Below are 11,220 nucleotides of genomic sequence, written 5' to 3'. Positions count from 1 at the left end.
GATGACGCCGATGACATCCCTCCATCCCATAACGAAATTACAGCTGCAATGCGAGTTGAGAGGTGTTCAACATTATAGTGAGGACTTCGATTTACATTAGTACTGTACAATAGAACTAAGACAGAAGGTGTAACTAAAATAGAAAATGTAACTACTCTGACATTTGACCACTTGTTTATAAATGAAAAAGATGGCGGCGTTATCCAATCATCCGAACAATTACCAAATTCGTGATGCTATGACACTCTGTTATAAAAATTTATATTTTATTAAAATTTTACAACTTTTTTGTTGTCACAAAAGAACTATCGCCTTCTTTAACACGCTATGAAAGTACCTAATTCGTTTATCACCTTTAAGAACCCAGTATTTGGAGCTCGTTCCAAAAGCATTTCGTTACAATAAGACTCCGTTGTGTCACCAAATCGATTTCGAATTTATGTTTAAATTTTTTAAATTCTGTATGTTTCAATAGTCTTTACACGGGTCCTTATTTTCTTGAGAACTCATTATTCGTCAACAAAACTAAGCGAAACGACCTTTTTTAGCTATATCCAACAGGTCACGTGATATAAACTACGTCACCTAAACCTATCACACAAGCCGTGAAATGATTTTCATAGATGCGTACACACTCTTAAAACAGTTGGGTTAAAATCGACCCAAAATGGGTTATTTTTGTAACCCAACGCTGGGTCAGTATTTACCCTACCCTTTTTTGGGTTATTTAAATTTCAACCCAGAAATGGTTAGAACTTGCAACACAAAGTTGGGTTGTTACGTTTTAACCCACAGTTGGGTTACAAGAATAACATAAACTGGGTTATTTTTCGTAACCCAAAACTGTGTTAATATCTAAAACAACCCATTTTGGGTTGCAATAATAACCCAATTTGGGCTCTTTTTTAAACTGAAACACCCCATTTTTGGTTGCAATAATAACCCAATTTGGGCTCTTTTTTAAACTGAAACACCCCATTTTTGGTTGCAATAATAACCCATTTTGAGCTCTTTTTTAAACTGAAACACCCCATTTTTGGTTGCAATAATAACCCAATTTGGGCTCTTTTTTAAACTGAAACACCCCATTTTTGGTTGCAATAATAACCCAATTTGGGCTCTTTTTTAAACTGAAACACCCCATTTTTGGTTGCAATAATAACCCAATTTGGGCTCTTTTTTAAACTGAAACACCCCATTTTTGGTTGCAATAATAACCCAATTTGGGCTCTTTTTTAAACTGAAACACCCCATTTTTGGTTGCAATAATAACCCATTTTGAGCTCTTTTTTAAACTGAAACACCCCATTTTTGGTTGCAATAATAACCCAATTTGGGCTCTTTTTTAAACTGAAACACCCCATTTTTGGTTGCAATAATAACCCAATTTGGGCTCTTTTTTAAACTGAAACACCCGATTTTTGGTTGCAATAATAACCCAATTTGGGCTCTTTTTTAAACTGAAACACCCCATTTTTGGTTGCAATAATAACCCAATTTGGGCTCTTTTTTAAACTGAAACACCCCATTTTTGGTTGCAATAATAACCCAATTTGGGCTCTTTTTTAAACTGAAACACCCCATTTTTGGTTGCAATAATAACCCATTTTGGGCTCTTTTTTAAACTGAAACACCCCATTTTTGGTTGCAATAATAACCCATTTTGGGCTCTTTTTTAAACTGAAACACCCCATTTTTGGTTGCAATAATAACCCAATTTGGGCTCTTTTTTAAACTGAAACACCCCATTTTTGGTTGCAATAATAACCCAATTTGGGCTCTTTTTTAAACTGAAACACCCCATTTTTGGTTGCAATAATAACCCAATTTGGGCTCTTTTTTAAACTGAAACACCCCATTTTTGGTTGCAATAATAACCCAATTTGGGCTCTTTTTTAAACTGAAACACCCGATTTTTGGTTGCAATAATAACCCAATTTGGGCTCTTTTTTAAACTGAAACACCCCATTTTTGGTTGCAATAATAACCCAATTTGGGCTCTTTTTTAAACTGAAACACCCCATTTTTGGTTGCAATAATAACCCAATTTGGGCTCTTTTTTAAACTGAAACACCCCATTTTTGGTTGCAATAATAACCCATTTTGGGCTCTTTTTTAAACTGAAACACCCCATTTTTGGTTGCAATAATAACCCAATTTGGGCTCTTTTTTAAACTGAAACACCCCATTTTTGGTTGCAATAATAACCCAATTTGGGCTCTTTTTTAAACTGAAACACCCCATTTTTGGTTGCAATAATAACCCAATTTGGGCTCTTTTTTAAACTGAAACACCCCATTTTTGGTTGCAATAATAACCCAATTTGGGCTCTTTTTTAAACTGAAACACCCCATTTTTGGTTGCAATAATAACCCAATTTGGGCTTTTATTTACCCAAAACACCCATTATTGGTTACAATAAAAGTCCTATTTGAGGTCTTTTTTTAATTTTAATCCATAACTGGGTTAATATCCCATCAATAACAGCCCAATTTTGGTTTCCTTAAAAAACAAAACTCTGAAGGAATCCATATTTGGGTTACAAAGGGACACAAATATAGTTGGTTTCCAGACTATATATAAAATAGTCATAATACTGGACCTGTATTTACTGATATTTAGCTTAAAAATACACTCATTTAGTTTATATATACCGAAACTTCGTAACATTCTTAGTAAAAGAATCAAAACTATCTCTGATTCACCTAAAAGAATCCTTTCTAGCCTAAGCAGGTATAACCTAGCCCGTTCATCTACCCTTTGTGAATACAATCAATAAATACCAAACTCAATCACTTAGGAAATTTTTTTATTTTCAAAATGTTGTTGTAAATAGTTAAATTATGACATTATTGTACTTTAAAAATTATATTGTTCTTTGGTTTTTTAAGTTAAAATTTTAACTCAACAGAACTATTATGTTACAAATTTTTAAGATACCTGTATTTTACCACAACTGCCAGCAAAATACTAATATTAAACTGTGGTAAAACAAATTAAAAATTGTTTATTACAAAACTTAAAAAACATATGAAAAGGAATTTGACTTAAAACTGCTTTTTGCTTCACAAATTATAAAAAGTTCAGCCTCGCTATATAAAAGTATATTATCTTAAAAAATAACAATGAAAGACTAGATTTAAAATTTCAGTGAAATTAGGATTAAAAAAATGAAACTATAATTACGAGAAATTTTAACAAGTTGTTCAACTTATGTGAAAAATATAATTATTACACATTTTGGCTGAATACATCTTAGATTCACGAAAGTTCAGTCTCACAAATTTAGTAATTTTCGTTAATTTAATTACTTAAAAGTTAAATCTCATAAATAAACTGATGTTCACAATGGGCAACAAGTACCAAAAACCTCAGTTACTTTTACAAAGGAAAGAAACCAAAAATCCTCATTTTTGAGAGCAAGATTTGACTAATTATTTTATAAATAGCAACATTGAGTCTGAATTAGATCAGAAATAGAGGTATGATATAGAAATTATTTTTCAAAAACATTTATAAAAGTGTTAGTGTGGGAAATATCCATAAAAGTACCAAAACCTCAGTTACTTTTACAAGGGAAAGTAACCAAAAATTCTCATTTTTAAGAGCAGCATTTAACTAATTATTTTATAAATAGCAACAATGAGTCTGAAATAGGTCAGAAATAGAGCTATGGTACTGAGTTGATTTAAAAAACAATTATAAAAGTGTTAGTGTGGGCAATAACCATAAAAGTACCAAAACCTCAGTTACTTTTACAATAGAAAGTAACCAAAAATCCTAATTTTTAAGAGCAGGATTTAACTAATAATTTTACAAATAGTAAAAATAAGTTTGAAATAGGTCAGAAATATAGGTATGATAAAAAAATGATTTTTCAAAAACATTTATAGAAGTGCTTGTCTGTGAAAGTTTCATAAATGTTTCGTATCACCCGTTGTATAACAAGGGATGAAGACCAAAAATCCTCATATTTAAGAGCAGCATTTAACTAATTATTTTATAAATAGTAACAATGAGACTGAAACCATACCTTTATTTCTGACCTATCTCAGACTCATTGTGGCTATTAAATAAATTATTAGTTAAATCCTGCTCTTAAAAATGAAAATTTTTGATTTCTTACCCTTGTAAAAGTAACAGAGGTTTTGGTACTTTTATGGATATTGTCCACACTAACACTTTTATAATTTTTTTTAAAATAAATTCAGTACCATACCTCTATTTCTGACCTATTTCAGTTAGTAATATATTTTAATTAACCCAATGGCTGTAAATTCGGTTATGCGAAAGTGAATTTTTTTTTACTAAACTTCATATTCTAAGAGACCTATTAAATTTGAAAATTAATTTATACATACAAAGTATCAGGTTTAATAGATAAAAATTTTGATATGTATGAGTAAATAAATTAAAGAGACTTAAACGGTTTTAAATTCACAATATTTTTATTTATAAATATATTACTAACTCTTCAGGGATTTTTACAAGTCTGACGATATAATGGTAAAACTTAGGGACGAAAAACATTTGTGCGCTTAATAGTTAGAAGTTTTACCATTATATCGTCAGACTTGTAAAAATCCCTGAAGAAGGTGGAAGAGTTCCTCCGAAACGTTGGATGTTATAAATAAATATATTGTGAATTTAACTGTTTAATTAAGTTTTTTCTCTTTACTTCTATGAGTAATTAGATTGGATATAAATCTCTTTATGTTTCACCACTTGGGCAGTTTATCGCAAAGAGGTCATATACAAAGAAATATTGTATGAAATATTTTTGTATTTACCAAGTAGTGTTTTTTCTTCGAAATAGTGTACTTTACAGCGTACTTCCAACTTTCTTCAAAACCATCAGATATTCAGCCCCGTTCGCTATTGAGCTTACAAAAATTAATTTTTCCCAATGGTTGGATAATATATTTCATCTATGATTTTTAAGTTAATTTGGTTATGGTAGATTATCATATTCAATAATTTTAAGAAGACCATACATCTAATTCCACGATCTAGGCGCATTTGGTATATGTAATAGTTTATTTAAACATATATTATAGAACGCAATCTGCTTTTGCAATTGTGCAAAGGTCTATTTATTATTATTACTACTTTTTGTTATTCTGGCAACACTTAAGCCTAACACTTTGAAGCATGCATGTTTAGGCTTATTGGGGAAATAACCTTGAATGGACCTGTTCATGGATGACTTTTACCCTAAATATTTATTATGAAGATGCTGCACAATAAAGTCGTTAAACTAATTATCTTCACCGTATAATTGAAAAGGTAAAAAGAATGAAATCAACATTCACTCACTCGAAAAAACGCTGCTTTCGCGCGAAAAATATGGCGTCGCGCGACTTACTGACGAATCGTTACGATAGTGACGTCATAATTAATTTTCCCGCGAATTTTGTAACTCAATTTTGGGTTGTAAGAACATGTGACCCAAAATTGGTTAATAACCACCCAGAATGGGTTTAAAAAATAACCAAAATTTTGGGTTAGACATTTCGACCCAGTTTTTTGACCCAGAACAAAATGTAAGAAAAACCATAACCCAAAACTAGTCAATTTTAGCCATTTTTGGGTTAAAACTAAAACAACCCAAAATATTTAACCCAACTGTTTTAAGAGTGTAGAAGTTGTTTTCAAAAGCCAGCCGCTATGGGCAAGTGCAAGATGTCTCCGCATATGGTACCAAAGAAATGCTGGATAAGTGAGGAAAGATACCAATCCGTGAGAGGTTTAAAACAACATTGAATGACTCATTTATCTTGTAATAAAATAAAAAAAGAATCGCATCTTGCGTGTGATTGTGCGGCAAGTGAATCTCTCCAATATACGGAGGAAGAGGAAATGTCAGATGATAAAATTATCGATTATCTTAACGAACGTATTGTGGCATGTAAAAAGCGCGATGAAACAATGGAATCATACGAGCCAACAATGACCGCAAAAACTCTAATGACATCTCAGGTGGTGTTTCCAACCGATTTCAAAATGGCGACTGACGAGCAAATGGAGGCTCTGGTTAATTTTCAAGATTATTGTAAAACTAATCAAATTCCTAATACTGTCGGGGAAACTATTGTAAAGAATTTGTGAATAAACGCTCTTTCTATTGAATTCATTGTTATTTTTTAAATTTAATAACATTTTAAGATGCCAAGTGGAAGTATAAAATTATCCAATGATATAGAAATAATTTTTATTAATTACAAACTAAACTAACAATTATACTATGATTTTTAAATAGAATATTTGTCAACACTTATTGTAACTGACAGAAAAATGTAAATTAAAAATGTTCACTGTATTTCAAATTAACTACAAACCGAGGGGCTAACCACTCTTAGAAAGTCTGTACACCGGATTACGCTTAGATTACCACTGCCAAAGGCAGGGACTTCAAAGATTATGCGTAGTCCCATTAGTACAGTCAAAGGTACGGCTCTGTACACCGATTACGCGGAGTGATCAGCCCCTCGCTACAAACGCAAGGTCGAAAATATTAAATATGTCATATAACCATGATTTTGTAAAGTAGAAAATAGGCGGCATAAATTAATTAATCTAAAGTATACCCGTGCAATTAAAAAACTCGGATACACATTTTTCCGTTACACTGGACATAAAAATGTATACTTTATTTTAATATTTTCCTTACACTTTGAAATTAAAATTCTAAAATATATTTACAACTTTTGTAATATTGTTATATTTCCAACTTGGCATCCTCGAATAAATGGACACAAAGGAATTTGATCGCAATGAACTATTAACGGTATATCTCAGTTCTTCCACTCATCAACAATTAGTCCGCAGAAAGGATATTTGACACTCGAGCCGCTGTCGAGCGAATAAAATCCCCAGGCGGCTAATTCTTCTTTTCCATAGCTAGCCCAGTTTTTGAAACTCAATAATCTTTCTCGTACCGAAAACATTTTTAAAGACTCGTAAGAAGGTTCCATTCGTATGGTAGGAAACCAACTATCAATTTTTATTCTGCTTGAATTATTCGTTTCCGTTTTGTCAATTCTTTATTTATACGTTTCAACAGCTCCTTACACGGTTCCTTATTTTCCGTTTCACTCATTTTTCACCTGTCGTCAACAAAATGTTGTTCTGTTATGGGTTAAAAGAAATGAAATATGTAAAATCTCAATTCTTGGTATTTGTTCGTACAATGCAGGTTTCCCTTTCACCCTTATCCTATTACCGAAAACACCTGTAAATAATTTCCGCCCATTATTCCATGACGCTATTAAATACCAACGACCTTGTCCAAAAAGTTTAACCAAAAAAAAAATCAATCTTGTACGCGTTAAAAAATAGAGTGCTTTAAAATACCACGTGGGAGATAATGATAATACTCTAGAACAGAAAGTGTAACTACAAATGTTGTACAACAAAAATAGAAACAAGTTATAGCTTTTGGTTCGAGTTTTAATTTTATTCTTGAAGAAATATTGATTATCTTTAAATTTGTTAGGTTTAGCTTTTTGGCCCCCTTTTTATTATAGTTGGTCATTTTACCGCATTATAGTCCATATGTGGTTTTTATTAACCGAAATATCAACATTATACTACAAAAATATAGGTACATTTAAAAACCTTGGCTGAAATGACTGAAATGTTTTCTAATGTCAAGTATTTCAAAAATTATGTTAATGCTATTAAAATAATGAATCTCCTAGTGGTGAAAAATGGCAATTATATACAATAAGGTTCCAAATATGGCTGCCACTTACGAAAATTTGCGGACCGTTTTATAACGTGTTACCACTTGTTATAATAATAGCCGATTGAACCGCTGCATTATGTTAACGCAGATTTATAAAGAATCGTTAATGTTTGTAGCAACATTTCCAGATAATAACAAAAGTCTGGTACCATATATACTTCACCCCGCGCCCTTATATGTTCGATGGTAATATAAATTTTTCAATTAATACATAGTTTTTGATGCATATACAATGTCATAATAATAATCAGCTAGGCTAATACCAAAGGCACCACCTATGGCCCAAGTCATCTAGCAACTTTTTATGCGACGTTTTAGGTACATGAAAAAGGTTAATATATATAATCATTAAAACTCCGTTAAATATAGCTTGTTTAAAAGTGTCCAATCGAAAACAACCTTGAACGTGATCTATTAACGTTAAGTAAATATGGCGCTTCTAAAACGAATAAATTTCCTAAAAATACCCGTTACAAGGATGGCCACGCTTCACAAGTAATACACCCTACAAATCTCACCCCGTTATGTACTGTTAAGAAGTCATTACCGAAAATATGAATAATTAAAGATGGCGGCCAAAACACAGCTTATTAAACATTATGGTATAATCTTTTATTATCCCTTTTATATTTAACTCTCAATTCCTTCTTAAGACCACTAAAAGAGGTCAATGATCCCCAAGACGCTTCATAACGGTTATAAACCATACAAACTTTACCCCTTAGAAATATGCCGAAACAATTTTCCCGCCAAAACATAGCTAATTAAATATAATTTTAAGAGTTCAACCAAGACACGACTTGTTGATTGATCCAATGTTATGGAACGTGATAGATCTACGAGTAAGAGGCCTGATGGTTTCGGGTTTACTAAGTTCATTATTGGATAACCGAACTAAAACACTTTCTTTTAGTTTATTAAGACGCTGTAGGTGCTTTCCTCAAAGTCTATAAGCTAGGTCATTCATAGACCAAAATTAAGTAGTTATTAGAGGAAGGCTGCAACACATAAAAAGTCTCGAAGAGCTAATACCGTTTGGGGTATAAGAGTCAGAGCAAGCGATCGAAAGATAAATGATAATATGGGATTCAAATAGGGTAAGGGTACAATTATACTCCAAAAACCATAAAACACCACAAAGAACTATAACAAAGGAATTCTAACCCATTTGTATCAAAAAAATAAGACTAAGATGTGGTTAAATAAACGTTTCGACTAACAGGAAAATATCGAAACGTCGCCTAACATACCCCTGTAGCAAATTAGAGTCGGGCCGACGTCGGCAAAAGGTACTAAACACTAAAGTCGGTCGACGGTCGGCCGACCTTTGGATTGAGGGTCGAAATGTCCTAGGGGTAAAAGGGACGGCCGACCGTCGGCCGACTACAATACCTCGACTTCTTACCGCCTTTTAATAGACCTAAGAACCGACTCCGAAACGACGTCGGGCCGACTTAGAATGTACGGTATCATTACGTCGAAACGACTTACTTTTTGATATTTTAAGTGACTGAAAATGACCAAATAAAACCGTAAATATAGCTATATACATGTATTTGGTCAAGTCCCATGAACGGGAGTGAAACAATGAGTTTATTTCCGTCAATCGGAAAGCTCTTGAACCTCGAATACATAGTTCTAGAGTTTCTTGGGGCTTAGTAAAAGTAACGAATCTTCATTAATAATATCTTAGCCTAACATATTTAGCTATACGAATTTAACCTACTTGAACTAAGAGATTTTTAATAAGGAAACAATATCAGATTGAATATATAATCTTTTTCGAAAAAATATAATACAGAAAGGAAGTTATTTTAAAAATATTTCAATTTGTTTTATTAAATCGCCAAAGTTTCACAGTTTTGAGCGATTAATTGGCAAAGCGCGGCCTTAAATCGACTCTTTGCGCTACAGAGTAATAATTAAATGTAAGGTCTATTTTAAGTCGGATAATGGTCGGCATACCGACCATAAATAGTCCCAAAAAAGGATTTACGGTTTTAGTGTCGAAAAACGATCGGACGTTTTTTGGTCGGCATTTGGTCGTCGACTATAAAGCGACTATAAAACGGCTTCATGTGCTACAGGGGTATATTTACTATTATAAAGGTCTTGATGGACGTCCTATCGACCTTACTAGAATCCGTTCAGGTTTCCACCGTTATAAGCAAATAATAACAAGGGAAAAATTAATATTTATTTACGACTTCAGCTACACTTGGTAGCAGCATAATTGTATAATATTGTAACATGTAAGCCTATTTCCTTACCTTTAACAACTGTTCCTAGCCAAAAGGACGACAGCGCAAGAGACAATAGCCTACAGGGAAGGATTGTTACTGGGAAACTCGTATAACTTACACGATTGGAGTTAACGAGTTGAAGTCTAGGGATATGCTTAAACTACTCATAGGGATAAAAGGACGGACTGCCAAATTGCCATTAGAATGGTTACTTTTAATTATTAAACACAAATTAGATTTAACTCTACCAAAGACTCTGCAGAGACTAACTGATGCATGACATACATCTTATAACAAACACAACACAAAAACAATTCCGAGGGAATTGACAACAGTTTTTAAAGTCTTATTTACGAAAATAAACAATACATCATACCATTGCTGTTTCGGCTCGGCACTCAGTTTGCGGTTTCGGGACGGTGACCGCTTGTTTAATGCCGCACAGACACACTCACGCGCACACCGGGGTTTCTGCTGCCCTAACGGGACTTACGCCTTTCTAACTTAAACCGCCAGGTTAGCTTGATTCATCACGACTTATAGTCGCCGTTAGCTTATGGGTGTTTCCGACTTCGCGTCAGTGACCAAAGTTACCCAAAGGTCGGGTGTTTAAAACATGTTTAAAACAAATATTTTAAACAAACACCAATTTGTTTTAAACGTTTTTAACTATCTGTTTTAAACATGTTTTTTATTAGGTAAATTTTCATTGTTTTTTGGTAAGATTTTGGTGATTCAATATGAGGGAAAAGGTAGAAAAACACATTCGAAGGCTCTAAGAAAGGTAAATTGTATTGATAACGTGTAGTTTGATTTTAAGATTCTCTGAAAAGAGCGACTGAAAGGGCTCGATATGATTTCATAAATATTCTACCAGTGCAGTGTAAAAATCCTACGTACGCATTGAATTTTGTCTTTTTGTTTAAATAGAATGTATATAGCTGCCAATATACATCTATTTGTGACACTACCTATGCACGAGATTAAAGTAGGGTTGCTGTTTAGTCGCGTTGTGCAAGAGACATGGCCGGTCTGGACAGATCGGGTTAAAACCGACTAGGCGGCACTCCTAGATAAAAATCAAGGGATTTCGGTCCCCTTTCTCGATTTTTTAGAAATTTTATGACGTGATGGAAGATTTAAGATTATAGAGGTATCCAAGTTCTTATTTTTTATTACATTGTTTATTTGTGATGATTTATGACTGCAGACGTGCACATTTCAATAAAC

This window comes from Leiobunum rupestre, chromosome 4 (genome assembly GCF_980474605.1).
Source record: "Leiobunum rupestre chromosome 4, qqLeiRupe1.1.hap1, whole genome shotgun sequence".
Lineage (NCBI taxonomy): Eukaryota > Metazoa > Arthropoda > Arachnida > Opiliones > Sclerosomatidae > Leiobunum > Leiobunum rupestre.
The sequence above is the reverse complement of the archived record's forward strand: the minus strand, read 5'-3'. Positions refer to the sequence as shown.